Source organism: Macaca thibetana, chromosome 6 (genome assembly GCF_024542745.1).
Source record: "Macaca thibetana thibetana isolate TM-01 chromosome 6, ASM2454274v1, whole genome shotgun sequence".
Classification (NCBI taxonomy): Eukaryota; Metazoa; Chordata; class Mammalia; order Primates; family Cercopithecidae; genus Macaca; species Macaca thibetana.
The window spans coordinates 153,034,852-153,040,851 of record NC_065583.1 but is presented as its reverse complement, the minus strand read 5'-3'; positions in this window follow the sequence as shown (position 1 = coordinate 153,040,851).

Here is a 6,000-nt window from a genome sequence, read left to right as displayed (position 1 = left end):
TCTCCCCATGCTATCAGAAATTTTTCTATCAATATTCTTTAATCTTTTTTTCTATAATTGGTAAAGAAAAAAGAAGTAAAAGAACCACCTTAAAGCTAGTTACTCAATATGACAAAATGTTTTGGGATGCCGAATTTAGTAATTATCTATATGGGCTATTTAATGTAATTTTTTGCTAATCTAGATAAAACAAAAATTGCTATATTTACTCTTTATTCATGAATGTTCTCTTTTCCCCTGGTTATTTCTCAGCTTTCCAAATTTGCATTGACAAGAATCAGAATGCTTTCTCAGTGACACATTATGCACCTGACAAAATTCAATGGAGGGTGATGATTCTTAATTTTAATGAGAGGCTTTCTACTTTCCATGGACTATGCATAAATCTTTAATTAAGAGTTATGAGGCAACACAGGAAACACAACAAATCCTCCATTTGGCTTGTGAAATTTAAACTGAGTAAAAAGTCTACTAGTAAAAGAGATGCTCCAAAGAGGTAATATAAACATATATTTTAAGTAGATATAAAAATAGAAATAATGATACAAATTATAAACTGATTAATATTCAAATATGTTTATTTTATTAAATACAGATGACATAATCTCAGTCTTTAATAAATTTTTAAAAAGTAAAGTACTTATTCAAAATATTAATAGCATAGCCTTAAAGCAATTAAGGAAACATGATTCCTAACTTCAGCTGGAGTTCTGACAACTGGAATGTGATTATGCACATTGTTCTTTACATGCAACCCTTAAATGAATCATTAAGATAGGAGATACACACAATCGTCTTCTTAGCTTCAAGAAATAATTTTCTTCTTCATAACATTTTTCAATCAGAAAGGTATATGGGTGTAGAGAGGTTGATGTGGTAGTTTTTTGTAAATAAACAAGCTGACCAGAGGAAAAAACAATAGATTTGGTAAAGAAGAATCAAAGATTTGTTGTTTTAACTTACCATCTTTCATAATCTACATGTCAAATAACATGGACACATGACATATGCTTATTCCACGTAACATATGCTTGTTCCACGTGACATATGTTTGTTCCATGTGACATATGCTTGTTCATTGGGGGGATTTTGAGTAAGGGATTATTCAATGTGTTAATAGGGCCCAACACATTAGCCTTACATATAAGATATATTATAACAAACAAGTAAGCTGTATTAGTCTGTTCTTGCATTGTTATAAAGAACTACTGGAGATTGGGCAATTTACAAAGAAAAGAAGTTTAACTAACTCACAGTTCAAGGCACATTTTACATGGCTGAAGCAGGAGGAAGAGGGAAAAGGGTGAACTGTTAGAGACTTTCAAACAACCAGATCTCATGAGAACTCACTCACTATTATGAGAACAGCAAGGGGGAAATCTATCCCCATAATCTAATCACCTCCCAGAAGGCCTCTCCTCCAACACTGGGGAATAAAATTTGACATGAGATTTGAGTGGGAAACAAATCTAAACCATATTATTCTGACCCTCGCCCATCTCAAATCTCATGTCCTTCTCACATTGCAAAATACATTTATCACTTCTGAACAGTCCTCCAAGTCTTATTTCATTTTAGCATTAACACAAAAGTCCACAATCCAGAATCTCATCTGAAGCAAGGCAAGTTTCTTCCATCTATGAGCCTGTAAAATCAATAACAAATTGCTTCCTTCCAAGATACAATGGGGTTACAGGCATTGGGTAAATACATCCATTCCAAAAGACAGAAATCAGCAAAACAAAGTGGATACAGGCTCCATGCAAGTCTGAAAACTAGTAGAGCACGTTTTTAAATCTTAACTCCAAAATGATCTCCTTTGACTCCATGTCTCATACCCAGCCACAATGATGCAAGAGGTAAGATTCCAAAACCTTGGGCAGTTCTACCTCTTGGGCTCTGCAGGGTATAGACTCCTCAGCTGCTTTTATGGACTGGCATTGACTGCCGGTGACTTTTCCAGGCACATTATGCAAGTTGATAATGAATCTACCATTCTGGGATCTGGCAGATGGTGATCTACTTCTGACAGCTCCACTAGTCAGTGTCCCATTGGGGATTCTCTGTGGTGGCTCCATCTCCACAAACCCCCTCTCAACTGTCGAACTAGGTTCTTCATGAGGGCTCCACCCCTGCAGTAGATTACTGCCTGGATATCCAGGTATTTCCATACATCTTCTGAAATCTAAGCAGAGGCTTCCAAGCCTCAACTCTTTCCCTCTCTGCACCTATAGGCTTAGCACCACCCAGAAGCTACCAAGGCTTATGGTTTACATCTTCTGTTGCTTCAGGCTGAGATGTGTCTGGGGCCCTTTTAGTAATGAGTAAAGTTGGAGGGCCTGGGCTATAGGGCACGTGTTCCATGGCTTCACAGAACAGTGGGGCCCTGGACCATGAAACCATTCTTCCCTCCTAGGCCTCCAGGCCTCTAATGGGAGAGGCTGCCACGAAGGTCTCTAAAATGCCCGTATTCTATGTTATCTTTGTTATCAATATTTTGCTACCTTTTACTTATGCAGATTTCAGCATCCAGCTTGAATTCTTCTGCAGAAATTTATTTATTTTTCCTACCACTTTCCCAGGCTGCACATTTTCCAAGCCTTTGCACTCTGTATTGAGGTATGTTTACTCTATATCTAATTTATTAAGAGTTTTTAAAATCATGAATGGGTCTTATGCTTTATCAAATGCTCTTCATGCTTCTATTGAGATGCTTTTGTCCTTTATTCTGTTGACATGGTGTATCATATTTATTGATTTGTGTATATTGAAGAATCCTTGCATCCCTGGAATAAATTATCTTGATCCTGGTGTATTATCTTGTTGATGTGCTATTGAATTTTGTTTACTAGTATCTTGTTAAGGATGTTTAACTTCTATGTTCATCATGGATATTAACCTTTATTTTTTGTCGTTTTTGTGTCCTTGTTTAGTTTTAGTATCAAGATAATGCTGTCCTCATAGGATGAATTAGGAAGAATTCCCTCCTCTTCAATTTTTTGAATAGTTGAGAAGTATTGGAATTAGCTCTTCTGTAAAAGTTTGGTAGAATTCAGAAGTAAAGTCATCAGGACCTGGGCTTTTTGTTGTTGTTTTTGGGAGACTTTTTATTACGGATACAAACTTGCTACACATTATTCATCTATTCAGGTTTGTTATTTCTTCTTGGTTCATTTTTGGCAGGTTGAATGTGTCTAGAAACTTACCCATTTTCTTCAGGTTTTTCTATTTGTTGGCATGTGGTTGTTTATAAACAAGTGTACAGTTTCAGACATTCATAAGCTATGATTGTGAGTATTACACTGCCAGTCAAAACACTATTTGTAATACAACTGAGTGAGAATAAAATTTATATGTACCCATATGGTCTATCTCCCATTTATGTTTTTATCTTCATCTTTTTTTATATTTCTCACGACATTGGTCCATGTGAAATACTTTAACCTGCTCTCCCTCTTCTCATCAGACTGATTTTACCCTGTAGGCTAATGTATTGTCATCTTTCAGATCTTGGTTCTAATATTGTTTCCTGTACCCTTTATCCTGCCACACTAGCAGAGGATCCTTCAGTTATGAACTTTTAGCACAATATACATTCTTCCTTCATAGAATTTAACATAAATTTATTTGGGTGACAATTTGATTAAGAATGTGGTATTAAGTAAAATACAAGCACTATAAGTAAAAGAGAAACTGTAACTTAGTTGCCTGTTTTATATCCAAACCATAACCATTGACTGGTACATAGTTGCCTTCAGTAAATATTTGGGAAATATATGGCTGAATTCTTGACAAGCTTTAAATAAATAAATGGTCCCTGTCTTCCTCTCTGTGCAACTATGTACTCAAAGACTTACTATGCAAGTGTTTAAAATAAATAATGCTTATGTACCTCTTTTAATATTTGTTTTGAAGAAGCATCATCTTAGTTAATAGCTATGGTGGAAAATGTGAATTATACTCGATTACACCTTCCTCTTCAACTTCCATACCTCATTGGTCTCCAAGTTCTTTTGATTCCTCTATCTTACATCTTTTGATGTGACCCTCCAAACTCATCCATAATTATTCATCCTTTGGTGGCTTCATTCATGCCTTAGTTAGGGCAGTGATAATTTTATTTCCTAAATGTACTCAAGATGCCCCCCAGTATACCATTTGCAATTTAAACTTTTTAATATTTTGGTCTGAGAGCATAATTTTCTCCTCCTTTTTAGAAGAAAATTCCAGCTTTAGCTGGCAGGAAGGTTTGGAGGATGATGACCAAAAGGATATTTAATCATAGCTTCCCATGCTCTTTGGTCGTCTGAGGATACCACAGGTAAAGAGATTAAAAAAGAATGGTCTTGAATCTCCCTTCTGTGTATTGCCTATTCTCTCTTTCAAGCAGAGTCTGCTAAGTTCATCAGTGTGGCTTTGTTTTTGCGGAAGATTAATTCTTCTAGGACACACACTAATTGGTTATGAGGAAAAGTAGATATTCTAGTTATCTCATTGATGTTTTTCATGGTGGGTTGCAGGAGAAATAAACCAGAAGTTTACTCATATAAAGCAAAGTTACATAAAAGCAATATGTGGGCCAGGCATTGTGGTTCACACCTGTAATCCCAGCACTTTTGGAAGCAGAGGTAGGAGGATCACGAGTTCAGGAGATTGAGACCATCCTGGCCAACATGGTGAAACCTCATCTCTACTAAAAATACAAAAATTAGCTGGGTGTGGTGGTGTGTGCCTGTAATCCCAGTACTCGAGAGGCTGAGGCAGGTGAATCGCTTGAACTCAGGAGGCAGAGATTGCAGTGAGCCAAGATTGTGCCACTGAACTCCAGCCTCGCAACAGAGTGAGACTCCATCTAAAAAAAAAAAAACAAACAAACAAACAAAAAAAAAGGAGTAATATTCAAAGTAAGTTTGCTCCACTGTTATTGATTGCACAAACTGCACACAATTCTTTAAAGTTCACAAGATATTTTCAAACATTATTGAAATTTGAGTTAAAGTTTTTGAATCTTTAGAACTTGAACCTCACATATAAGGTAATAGCGGTTTTGTTTAACACATTAAAAAGCATGATTACTATTCATTTGGAAAAAATAAAGATAAAATTAGCAAACTAAAAAGCACAAAAACAAATTTATTGAAGTATGTCTTTTCATCTACTAAATAGTGTGTTAAGAAATAAGATAATTTATTCCTTATTTTTCATCTCCCAATAGTCCTTAAAATAATGCTTCGTTAATGCAAGTTTTTACAAAATTGGCGTACGGTTTGCACTTAAAGAGACTGATTTGAAACCACTATCATCTAACACTTTATAAAATCCTGGAGAAAGTATGGATTTTCATTTGGTTCAGGTGTCATTCATCTTAAACTTACAACTGACTCTTTTAAAATATGGTCTGTAATTGTAGCTGTATAGATTCCCCCATTGACATGGCAAGAGATAAAAATGTTTTCTTTTTTTAACAAAGAAACACACACATACATACTTGAAGCGATGAAAGATAACACATTTCTCTTATACTTGTGATATGGTTTGGATTGGTGTCCCTGCCCAAATTTCATGTCATATTGTAATCCCCTGTGTTGAAGGAGGAACCTGTTGGCAGGTAATTGGATCATGGTGGTAAATTTCTCTCTTGCTATTCTTGTGATAATGAGTTCTCATTAGATCTGATTGTTTTAAAATGTGTAGAATTTGTGCCTTCACCCTCTTCCTCCTGCTCCAGCCATGTAAGACATGCCTCCTTCCTCTTTGCCTTTCACCATGATTGTAAGTTTCCTGAGGCCACCCTAGCCATGCTTTCTGTACAGTCTGCAGAATCATGAGTCAATTAAACCTCTTTTCTTTATAAATTACCCACAAAGACACAAACTTCATGGCTCAACCAAAAAATCACCTAAGATAATCTATAGACTTAAATTTCCAAATATAAAATTGTAAAAGTTATAGAAGGAAACCTACATGGATTTGGGTTGGTGATAAATTTTTAGATACAAT